Consider the following 12,500-nt stretch of genomic DNA (forward strand, 5'->3'; position numbering starts at 1 on the left):
ACCCTAGGGAACCCAAAACCGAAAGAGGCATCGTAGGTAAGACGTCTGGAACAAATACCTATCAATATAATTTTCACAATGATATTCAGGAAGGATAATAATAAGGAGGCACACTAAATGTATTGCCGCTAAAGTAATAATAGGGCATAAATAAAAGGCATGTAATAGTTCACAGGCTTTTATTCACAAGAATCAGTGCAAAAAATAATAATTAATCAACATTAATAGCATATAAAAAAATTGTTTTGTACACAAGTAATACATTCCAACGATACCCAGACAGAATGGTAACATCAAGGAACAAAAATATGACATAAGGAACCTTAAGGAACTTATGACAAGATAAATTGATAAACAGCTACAAATTCATATATGTACAAAGGGGGGGGGGGTTTAATCACCCCAAATATATTTAAATATAGCTTAATCAACATTTATACAAATAGATTATAGCACTGAAGGAACAAACATCATGTCGGAGAGACACAAGTGAACTTTAGAAGTAAAAGATTAATTGCATTTCTCTTTGTTTCTGAAGCAAAAACTAACTGTTTACTCATTGCAAATAACAAGCTGGAGGAGTGCCCTAGGACGCACTGTGGGCTACGTCATTGCAGCGGATTTGATAATGCCCCGCTTTCTCTACAGCCACGAAGCCCTTCGAGGTAAAAGGGAATACCATAGTGTCCGGAGCCACGAAGGTGGCCAACCTCTTACCAAAGGCGCCAAGCTGTGTATTAATACACCCCGCCGTCTTCATTTCCTTCACTGCCAGGTGTTGAGCCCTTGTGTGTTCCAAGAGGATCATTTCTTTAGGAATGGTGTCATCCCTCAACGGAACCCCTTCAGCTAACCTCACGTAACAAAAGGGGTACGCATCAATGTCTAGGAAAAAGTCCAGATCCGCTACCGGTCTAGAACCCAACCCCTTGCCAATGTGGAGGGTGCCCTCGGGAAGCACAGCGTGGCCAGCCTACCTCCAGGGGTTTTTCTGCGTGCAAAAAGGTAGCTGGGAAGGCAAGACTTTATCCTTAGTCGGTTCCTCTTGTTTCTTCAAAGCCTGGATCTCTTCATGCAAGGCCTTAAACATCATCAGCTATTATTGCTGATTCCTCTTCATGAAGGTTTTCATGTTAGCCAAAAGCCCCGGATCCATAGAATTACCCGATGTACTCAGGAACTGAGGTGGCTCCATGAACCCAGCAGGATATGGTGTGGGAAAAGAAGCCAGAACAGTTCCTGTCACGGAAGAGGTAGTCGTCACCGTAGACAGGGAGGCCATTGTCGTAGTGTTGGCTGAAGTGGTAGATACCACTGAATCCTTAATGGACGCCAAACTTGCTTCAACCACCTCCGGCAAGTAGGAATCATCCACTAGAAAGGAGGGGTTCTTTGTCCAACTCCACCGCGAAGAGAGCCAATTCTCTACCAGGGGGGAGAGAGGAGACCGTACACATCCTCTCAGAGTGTAGGCTCATTGCACATAACGCTTCATCAACCTGTATCTGGACCGTTGGGAGGGGATTTGGTTGAAAGTAACCCAAAACCGAATCAGGTGCTGCCTTGGGGAAGAGGATATCCCTCCACTCTCAGTAGAGGGGAGGTAAGGGACCTTCGGATCCGTGTTCTTCTTAAACCCTTTTACCCAGGTGCGAAGGGACCGCTGGAAGAACACATGGTCATCATCTGAGGTATCCTTCGAGATCCACCCAGAATGATACAGGTCCTTGCAGACGCTACAATTTCAAGGGTCCCAGTACGAGACTGGACCCTTCATCCTCCTACACTTCGCATGGGTTCAGCAAGTATCCTGACCGCAAGGATGCCTCACGGTCCTGGCACAAATCTGCACTCTACAGTGCATCTCCTTCAAAGACACCACCTTAGACGACGAAGAAGAAGCCATTATACTAGGAAACACTCCAAAAATACTGAAAATGGGCGCTCAACAAAACAACAACGTAAGCAGGAAGACGCTACGAACAAAGGAATGACTCATCAGTGACGAACGAGGGCACCATAGGGCGAGAAGATATGTAACGGCTTCCTCACTTATCCTTCCCCATAGTTAACTAGACTGGGTAAAGTCTGTTGGGGGTGCAGATATCTATGGTTATCTACGGATACGTCCCTGATTATACACGATATCTTCGGATAGTCGTTTCAGGGGTTAGAACCCTGTGATACCTGAGGGTAATTCTCTTGTAATATCACTCACAGAAATATTATACAGTAGGAAGCTGCCGAAGGGAACTTCCATCAGGGTGACATGATCGAGTCCAAAAATATATATTTATATACACACACACACACACACATATATATATATATATATATATATATATATATATATATATATATATATATATATAAGCCATAAATACCTCTTAATATCGAATTCGCTCTACCTGGGAATCAGAGACCGAAGGGGGAATTAATTCTCTAATAATAACTTTAGGTTGGCAAAGGAATAAAACTTGGACCAAGGAAACTGAGGTACAGAGATTTACCACTGGGCCACAAAGAGAGATTCGATATTAAAAAGTATTTTTGTCTTATTTGAATATATGGAAAACATGATTAAGTGTGAAAAATATCATATATATATATATATATATATATATATATATATATATATATATACATATATACATACATACATACATACATACATATATATATATATATATATATATATATATATATATATATATATATATATATATATAATTACCATTTAATTATGACCACAAACATGACGTTTAAAGGAAGGCATGGATCCTTCGAATACATTATTTTCTACAATACATTACTTTGTAAGATGAAGAAACAAAATCAGATAGATAAACTCTAAAATAATTATGCATGAACGCTGTTAATGACTTAATATAATCCAGAATTCTATAAAAAAATTTACATATTGCAATATGACAGTACAAAAACAATCCTTCCTACAATTATTTTTTTTTAGCACCAGTAGTAGTCCTTATTTTAGCATTAAAACATCCTTAGCAGTAATACATATATCTAAGCATCAAAAACTTTTTAAAATAATATTTTTCAACAATAGCTCTACTGTAGCAATAAAATAAAACCTTACCAGTAATACACCTATCTTAGGATAAAAATCCTTACCAGTAATAAATTTATTTTAACATTGAAATAATCCTTACTAGCAATACAATTACATTTAGCATCCAAATAATCCTTATCAGCAACATATCTATTTTAGCATTACTAAATCCTTAATCGTAATACATCTACTTTATGATTAACATATTAATCCCCAGCAATTCATCTACTTTAGCATTACAATATTCCTACCAGCAATACATCTACTTTAGCAATGCAAACTCTCTTACCAATAATATATATATTTGAAATTAAAAAAATCCGTACCAGTAATACATTCATTTTAGTATTTAAGAAATCCTCGCCAGCGATACTTTCATCTTAGCAATAAAAAACCTTTACTAGTAATAAATGTATTATAGCATTAAAAAATCCCCACAAGCAAATTCGTTTGCCTTCGACGAGAATAACTGCAAGAAAATCATGTTCTGATCACAATTTCACTCTGATCAATTAGTCTTGTTTCTCGTTTCCCTTGAGAACTGAGAAGGGAAAAAAGTCCCGTCTTCGAGTCCCCTCCAGAAATAAAAATCAGTTTCCCAATCGTCCTCCTGAGCTTAATGATTTCACTCTCCAATAATTGCGCCGGGGGGAAAAAGAGGGAAAGAAAAAGAAAAAAGGAAAACGTCTAGAGATTCGTCTGGTTCTTCAAGAAACAGAATCTTTATCTAACGAAGATTGATTCAATTCCGTTCTGCATTTCTTCGCTAATTAGGTTGATAGATTGGATTGCAATAATGCAGATTTTCTATTTACAATCGTTTTTGAGAAAGAAGTGAAGTGGGTGATGACTTCAGTCATTCATTTGCATGAGACGAAAGAATTTTTTATTTAATGGTGATTTATTCATTTTTAGATTGATTAAAACAAATCTTGTTCATCTCTCATGGAACGAATAAGTCAAAATAATTTGAATATAAAGACTAGGTTGCAACATTCAATAGAAGGGTTTCCCTTTTGAATTCTTTATCACCTTTATCCCCACATTAAGGGGTTGGTTACCTGATGCGCTCTCTCCAATACCTTCTATCAAAGGCATCCTCTTCCACCAAAAACTCTCTTGTCTACCTTGGAAATATTTCCTTAATGGTTTTATACAAAGCCAGTCTAAAATACCCTTGACCTTTAACTATCTTGCATAAACATAACAAAGAGCAGGCTACACCTCACAAGTGAGTTAAATGTATAAGGTCAGTATTAGTACTCAAAAAATTACTGCAGAAAGCCAAGCTTCTGAAAGCTAAAAGTCGATTAATTACTGTTTTCCATAAAAGACGGAATGTTGCCAGGATAAAACAAAATAACTTCCTCCAAGGACAAAATAACTCTCACGGAACAAAATAGTTTCCTGCTGGGACAAAATAACTTCCAGCTAGGACAAAATAACTTCCTCCCAAAACAAAATAGTTGCCTACTAGGATAAAATAACTTCCTGCCAGGACAGAATGGCATCTTGCTAGGACAAAATAACTTTCTGTCAGGGCAAAATAACTTCCTGCCAGGACAAAATAGCTTTCTGCTAGGGCAAATTAACTTCCTGCCAGGAGCAAATAGCTTTCAGCTAGGACAAGATAACTTTTTGCCAGGATACCGTAACTGTTTGAAGAAAAAGTACCAGACTATGCCCTCATGACCTTTAACACCTCATTACTTAGTCAAACCGCTGAGACCAAAATCAGTCCTAGGGTGCAATATGATGTAATATTTCATCCTTTCCTCTAGCTCTGAAAGAAATGAAATACAAAATACCTACTATGAACGAAGATATATGAGATTTTTTTGAAAAAAGGCCCTATTTCTGGGGTCCGAATCTAGTAAGGGCCGGGGTCAGAGAAAATGTCCAAAAATTTACGGTGTCAGATTTTGTGTTAGACTGCAGCATAGAGGGAGCAAACGAAAATCAAGTTATTTACCGTCAAGACTATAGAACAATCCATAAAAAACAAAAGAGTTTACCAAAATAAAGGAAACTGTTTAGGAAGAGGGACAATGTTAGGAGAAATAAATTAAGCTAAATGAACCATTGTCAATTATCATCCCTCAGGAGTCAAATTGCAATTGACTGCATGATTCAAAGTTATGTGGCGTTAGAGTTATCAGGGTTAGTGAGAAAAAAAAAACAAATTCGATATTTCGGATTTAAAAAGGATAAGAAATTAGACAAATCTAAACGCAAGGGTAAACACTTTCAAACATTTCATTCACCTAACAATTATAGAATTGGAATCTCTCGTCATGATTTCTCTTTACATTAAGAAAAATTTGTTTCTAGTTATCGGTTAGTTAAAGTAACTTGTGTGTTAAAGGAACGATATAATTACAATATATATTAATAACTATACTTATTCTGAAGCCATTAAGACGATAAATGAATAAGGAAAATATACACAAACTATGAGAGAGAGAGAGAGAGAGAGAGAGAGAGAGAGAGAGAGAGAGAGAGAGAGAGAGAGAGAGAGAGAGAGAGAGAGAGAGCCTAACGGTATGTAACTAACCAAAGTAAACTGCAAACCATTTTCGGGAGTATGATACCCAAGTTGACACAATGTCCAAAAACTGAAACGGCCCTAAAAGACATTAGTTCTCCTCGTGAGTCGACTGATGGGCCATTTGCCATTACCAAGATTCATACCGCAACACTTTCTCGTGGTTTCTCGATGCAAACTTCCTGCTGTGTGATATTTCTTGCTTGTGTTTGATTTACAAGAAGGCTGCCAGCTTCAGCTGCTGTTTCTAAGTATTTACTTTTTAGTTTGCAAGAATATTAAAGCACAATAATAGATTGTTTGTTATTTTGTTTCATATTTGTGTCGGTATTTACAGTATATGAATAAACTTTTGTTTATTTAATTTCATGTAAAGTTCTTTCCGAAATTTATTTGTACACTAAAGGGTAAAGTTTAGTGGTGGATCGCTTTCCTAGTTACATCATTTTAGTGTTGTCGTTAGAATGTTACAACAACAACAACAACAACAACATCAATAATAATAATAATAATAATAATAATAATAATAATAATAATAATAATAATAATAATAGTTTTCTGTTTCTTTTTTTACCTAATTGAATCGCTCTTTAAAAATATTGAAGTGAATTCACATTCTCATTATTCGCAAACGTAACACAATTTTTGTGTAACTCTGGTCCATTATTCCAATCATTATTATTGCGGACATAACATCGCAGATGAATAAAAAATGACCAAATATTTTGAATATTATACATTGTGCTGTTATTGATAAGAAATAAAGATTATAATAAGGTTGGAAATCTTATGGCCATTTCAACTAAACTCGTGTAACTAACAGCTAAGTAATTTACTAATTCAACAGAACTATAATGAATTATCTTTATACCCTCGTAATTTAGTAGAAAGACACTAGTTCCACTTGCCTGTTGCCATAGGTTCGATTCAGGAGCGAGGCACAACGCCTCAAAGCCCCCAGAAGTTCACTCAATTTTAAGACGGCAAGTGTGTTTGGAAGTGTCAAAATTAAGGTCATTGGCTAGCAACTTCACTCATGAGAATATCCCAAGATATAGAAAGACGGAACTCTACTGAGGCCAACACTCTCTTTCTATTTACACACATACATATTTATTTATATGTATGTATGTATGTATATATGTGTGTGTATATATATATATATATATATATATATATATATATATATATATAGATATAGATATATATATATATATATATATATATATATATATATATATATATATATATATATATATGTATGTATGTATATATACATGTATATACACACGCACACACACACACACACACATATATATATATATATATATATATATATATATATATATATATATATATATACAGTATATATACAGTAATACCTTGACATATGAGCACCCCAACATATGAGCATTTTGAGAGACGAGCAAGCAGCCAAGCAAATTTTTGCATTGGGATACGAGCAAAAACTTTAGATGCGAGCATGCTTACAGATGCTGAAGCTAAGTGGCTGGGCGCTTGGGAGTGCTTTAAGCCCGCATCACTCATTCATTTCACATGATCATCGACTTTAGTACACATCTCCAGTGTTGTCTTTGCATTATTTACGTGATTTTAACTGTACAATTATGAACATTCTTTATAATAAGCGATGGGTCCTAAGAAAGGAAGTGGTAATGTTGGCAGTGAGAAGAAAAAACGTATGATGACGACAAGAGGTGAAACATGAAATTATTGTAAAACATGAGTTTGGTGTCCATGTGAGTGGGTTAGCATGCTATTGCGAGCTGAGCACCTCGACGATATGTCCATTCCTCAAACAATGAAAAAATACACATAAAAAAGTATATAAAAAAAATAGGAATAAGATTTGAAAAAATTAAGCTAAGTTCAATTAAGTTCATTTTAAGTTTAAGTGTTATGCTGTGTAAGAAATAGTAAATACAGTACCATCCAATTCTCTCTCCTTCCCTCCTCCATCCCTCCACCTTCGCACACCGGTGTTAGCCGGTACAGTCTGTCTCAAAGGTAAGAACTCCATAATAAAGTCACATTTTATGCTAGATTACAGTCCAGCAATCATTCATGGTATTTTGTGAGAGTATGTAAAGTATTATAGCAATTTAAAGTATGTTTTTCTATTATTATATAATTGATTTGGGTGTTTTAAGAGTACGGGAGCATATTAATTTTTTTTCAGTTATATTATATGGGGAAATTTACATGAGATATGAGTAAATTGACATAAGAGCTCGGTCCTGGAACGGATCATGCTTGTATGTCAAGTTATTACTGTGTATATATATATATATATATATATATATATATATATAAATATATATATATATTTTTGGGCTCAAGCCATGTCGTCCTGATGGAAGTTCCTATTGGGTAGCTTCCTAGGGTAAATTACAACTACGGCGATATTCCCAGAGAATTTACCTTAAGGTACCAGAATTCTAACTCCTGGAGCGAATATCCCTCGTGAAAGGGATATCGCGACATATCAGAGGACGTATTCTTGACACGCCACATGGCAATCTGCACCCCGAACAGAGATTACGTATCGCAGGGGTCAATTGGCAAGAAACGAAATCGGGAAAGAAATGGGGGAGCCGCTCCCAAGGCTCCCTATCTACCGTTTCGTAAGCGTGCCTGGCGCCAATCCTGGCGCCATCTGTATTCCTTTTTGCGTAGCTTAACAACTCGGTGTTTTTTCCTGTGTTTCTCGCAAATCTTGGATTTATTCTACTTTTCATGGCTTCTCCAACTTCGTCGGCCTCTGATAAGTTGAGTACCATGTCTTTTATGTATAAATGTAGGCTCTTGGTAATTTTAAAGTGATTAATAGAATTAATCTTGGTTACAAGAGCCATAGCCTACCGGAGGCGTCATGGACGCTGTCGCTCGCTAGGTATAAGTTTAGTTAGCCAGAGCGACATTCCCGGTTGTTTTGCTTTAATAAATTTTAGCTATTTAGCGTTACATAGGATTTCCTTTCGTGCTTTAGTATTATTTTGGCGAAGTATTCGCCAATTCTGGCCTACGCTAGGCCATGTAGCCTAGTCGTTTGGTCTTAGTACTTCATGCATGATTTTGGTTTTTCCGAGTGTATTAAAATTTTATTGAAGCTTTAGGCTGTTTTTTATACATTTAAGATTATGTTGAATATTTCCAAGATAGTATACGAGTGAGTTTCGGTGATTTAGGTAATCGATTCTCTTGGTGCCTAGGCTAAGTTGCTTATGGAGCCTTAGTATACTTTCTCATACTCCCCGGTTGCTTTCTTTTCTTCGGAGAAGGTATGCAATCTCTTTCCCTCTGTTTAAGCCTTGGGCTTATCCCTAAGTGGTTTATCTGAATTAATTTTCGATAAAACTATACTGGGGTGTTACTGTACCTTCCTGTTCCAGTAAGTCTGGTTTCAAAGAGGGACAGAACAACAGAGTTTTTAGTCTGAGTCTGTGTTTGTCTGGCTTGGGGTAGAGTCTCCCTCGCTGGCCTGGCACAGACATAGGAGGCTTAGCCTCCTTAGGTCACTACCGAAGGTTTCTGTACGAGATGATTCCTTCTTTTGTGATCTACCAGACTAGTCCTTGTTGCTGTTCTCGGGGGAGGATAAGATTCTTTCCCTGGGAGTAGCAACACCTTCCTTGCTTTGGTTCTCTGGGAGCTGGCAAGTATTGCTGGCCTCCCTCCTTGGATCTCCCTTAGGCTAAGATGAGTTTCTTGGCTGCGGGTGATCCTTCAATAAAGCAAGGTTGGTAGGACCCTCTTTTGTCCCTTCCCCCTCTATCTCCGTAATGGCCTAGCCATTACAGTACTGTACGTCATTCTACATCTGGACCTAGAATAGGTTAGGATGTGGAATTGACTCAGTCCCTTTCCGGCCGGCAGGGCTGCCGGCCGGCAAGGGTCTTCTGCTTTGAGTGCTGCCCGGACCTCCCTTGGTCCCTCATCCATGCCTGCCTGTAGAGCCAGACGGCATTGGTCAGGAAGCTTGAATTAGATTCTCCCCTTCCTTATATGCACTCTTTAGGATTGCCGGGCTTGGAGGTAGTGTACACTCTTATCCCGGCATCCATTCTGTTATTCTTCTAGTGCTGTACCCGACCCGGCTGCCGGCCTATGAGGCCGGCAGCTGGGCAGTCGTAGTCCTCTGGTTCTTTTGCTGCCGGCTGGCATAGGTCGTGTACCTTTGCCGGCCGGCTAATGTCAGCCCTTGTCTGCCGGTCGCCAAGTGTGGCCGGCAGCCGGGTACTACCTTGTGTAGTTGCCGGCCGACATTGGCTGTTGCCGGCCGGCAGTTACTGTCATTCTGGACTTGTCGCCACTCAACAAGTTCATAGTGAATTGCAAATTCAAGATGCTAACACTGCAACACATAAGGACCTTACTGCCCAAGAGGGCATATTCCGTCTCTATAGACTTGTCAGACGCCTATTGGCACATTCCAATCAACCGTCGACTCTCCCCCTACCTAGGGTTCAGGCTACAACGAAGATTATACGCCTTCAGAGCCATGCCATTCGGGCTAAACATAGCCCCAAGGATTTTTACGAAGCTTGCGAGCGTAGCTCTCAAACAATTACGACTAAAGGGAATTCAGGTAGTAGCCTACCTGGACGACTGGTTGGTGTGGGCAGCATCCGAGACAGAATGCTTGCAAGCTTCCAGTCAAGTGATCCAGTTCCTAGAGTACCTAGGTTTCAAGATCAACAGAAAAAAGTCTCGACTTTCTCCATCTCAAAAGTTCCAGTGGCTGGGAATCCACTGGGGCCTTTTGTCACACCGTTTCTCCATCCCGGCGAAGAAAAGGAAGGAGATAGCGGGTTCTGTCAAGAGATTTCTAGATTCCGAAAGGATATCAAGACGCGAACAGGAGAGGGTACTGGGCTCTCTCCAGTTTGCTTCGATGACAGACCCAGTGCTAAGAGCACAGCTAAAGGATGCAACCGGAGTTTGGAGAAGTTATGCATCAAACGCGCGAAGAGATCTGAGAAGACCAGTTCCGCTTCGGCTACGTACTCTTCTCAGGCCTTGGTCCCAAGCCAGACATCTAAAGAAGTCGGTTCTTCTTCAGCCACCTCCCCCGTCGGTGACAATTCACTCAGACGCCTCGAAGGAGGGATGGGGAGGTCACTCTCATCGGAAAAAAGTCCAGGGGACTTGATCCAAGCTATTCAAGACCTTTCACATAAACTTTCTAGAAGCTATGGCAGTGCTCCTTACCTTAAAGAAAGTTTCCCCGCGTCACTCGATCCACATAAGGTTGGTGATGGACAGCGAGGTAGTTGTGAGATGCTTGAATCGACAAGGATCGAGGTCACCACCTCTCAACCTGGTGATGTTGGCCATCTTCCAATTGGCGGAAAAGAAGAAGTGGTACCTGTCGGCAGTTCACCTTCAAGGAGTCCGCAATGTGACAGCGGACGCTCTATCCAGGTTCACACCGATAGAGTCGGCATGGTCCTTAGACGCAGGATCATTCTCCTTCATTCTGAATCAAGTCCCAGAACTGCAGATAGACCTCTTTGCGACGAAAGACAACAAGAAGTTGCCCCTGTACGTGTCCCCGTACGAGGACCCCTTAGCGGAAGCAGTGGATGCGATGTCCCTCGACTGGAACAGATGGTCCAGGATTTATCTGTTCCCTCCCCACAACCTTCTGTTGAGGGTCCTCAACAAACTGAGATCCTTCAAGGGGGTAGCGGCAATAGTGGCCCACAAGTGGCCGAACAGCGTGTGGTTCCCCCTGGCATTGGAACTACAGCTGAAGTTTGTACCGCTACCAGATCCAGTTCTGACCCAGCGAGTCCAGAAGTCGACTGTCTGCGCTTCATTACAGAAAACCCGGACCCTGCAGCTCATGATTTTCTCTCCCTAGCGGTGAGAAAGCGTTTCGGGATTTCGAAAGCCAGCATAGACTTCCTAGAGGAATATAAGTGCAAATCTACTAGAAGGCAATATGAGTCATCTTGGAGAAAATGGGTGGCCTTTGTCAAGGCGAAGAATCCGCAGGAGATCTCGACAGACTTCTGCTTATCTTTCTTCATCCACCTCCATGGTCAAGGATTGGCAGCTAACACGATTTCAGCGTGTAAGTCTGCTTTGACAAGACCCATTCTATATGCCTTCCAGGTCGACCTAGGTAACGAGATCTTTAATAAAGTTCCGAAAGCCTGCGCTAGGCTCAGACCGTCAGCACCTCCAAAGGCCATTTCATGGTCTTTAGACAAAGTTCTTCATTTCGCTTCTCTGTTGAGCAATGAAGAGTGTGCGTTAAAGGATTTGACACAAAAAGTTATTTTCCTATTTGCACTCGCATCCGGGGCCAGGGTTAGTGAGATTGTAGCCCTCTCGAGAGAGGCAGGTCGTGTTCAGTTCCTGGATGGGGGAGAACTGAACCTGTTTCCGGATCCTACGTTTCTCGCCAAGAATGAGTTACCCACCAACAGGTGGGGTCCTTGGAGAATCTGCCCTCTGAAAGAAGATGCATCTCTATGTCCAGTAGAATGCCTAAAGGTCTATCTTCATAGAACTTCAGACTTCAAGGGTGGTCAACTATTTAGGGGAGAAAAATCAGGCTCAAATTTATCTCTGAATCAACTCAGAGCGAAAATCACACATTTTATTCGCAGAGCGGATCCTGACAGTACACCTGCAGGTCACGATCCGAGGAAAGTTGCCTCATCCTTAAATTTCTTTTATTGTATGGATTTTGAACATCTCCGTTCATACACTGGCTGGAAGTCTTCCTGAATGTTCTTTCGCCACTATGCGAAGCAAGTAGAGGAACTAAAGAGATCTGTGGTAGCAGTGGGTCGCGTCGTTAACCCTACTGTTTAACTCTGCGAGGAACAGTGGTTTTAATTGGGACGA

At 40.0% G+C, this 12,500-nt stretch overlaps 1 long non-coding RNA gene across 1 annotated transcript in view; it reads right to left on the reverse strand.

The window, feature by feature from the left end:
- Positions 1-12,500, reverse strand: part of LOC137616263 (uncharacterized) — a 250,977-nt gene that overhangs the window by 1,014 nt on the left and 237,463 nt on the right. The window lies entirely within an intron of this gene.

Source organism: Palaemon carinicauda, chromosome 22 (assembly GCF_036898095.1).
Source record: "Palaemon carinicauda isolate YSFRI2023 chromosome 22, ASM3689809v2, whole genome shotgun sequence".
NCBI lineage: Eukaryota > Metazoa > Arthropoda > Malacostraca > Decapoda > Palaemonidae > Palaemon > Palaemon carinicauda.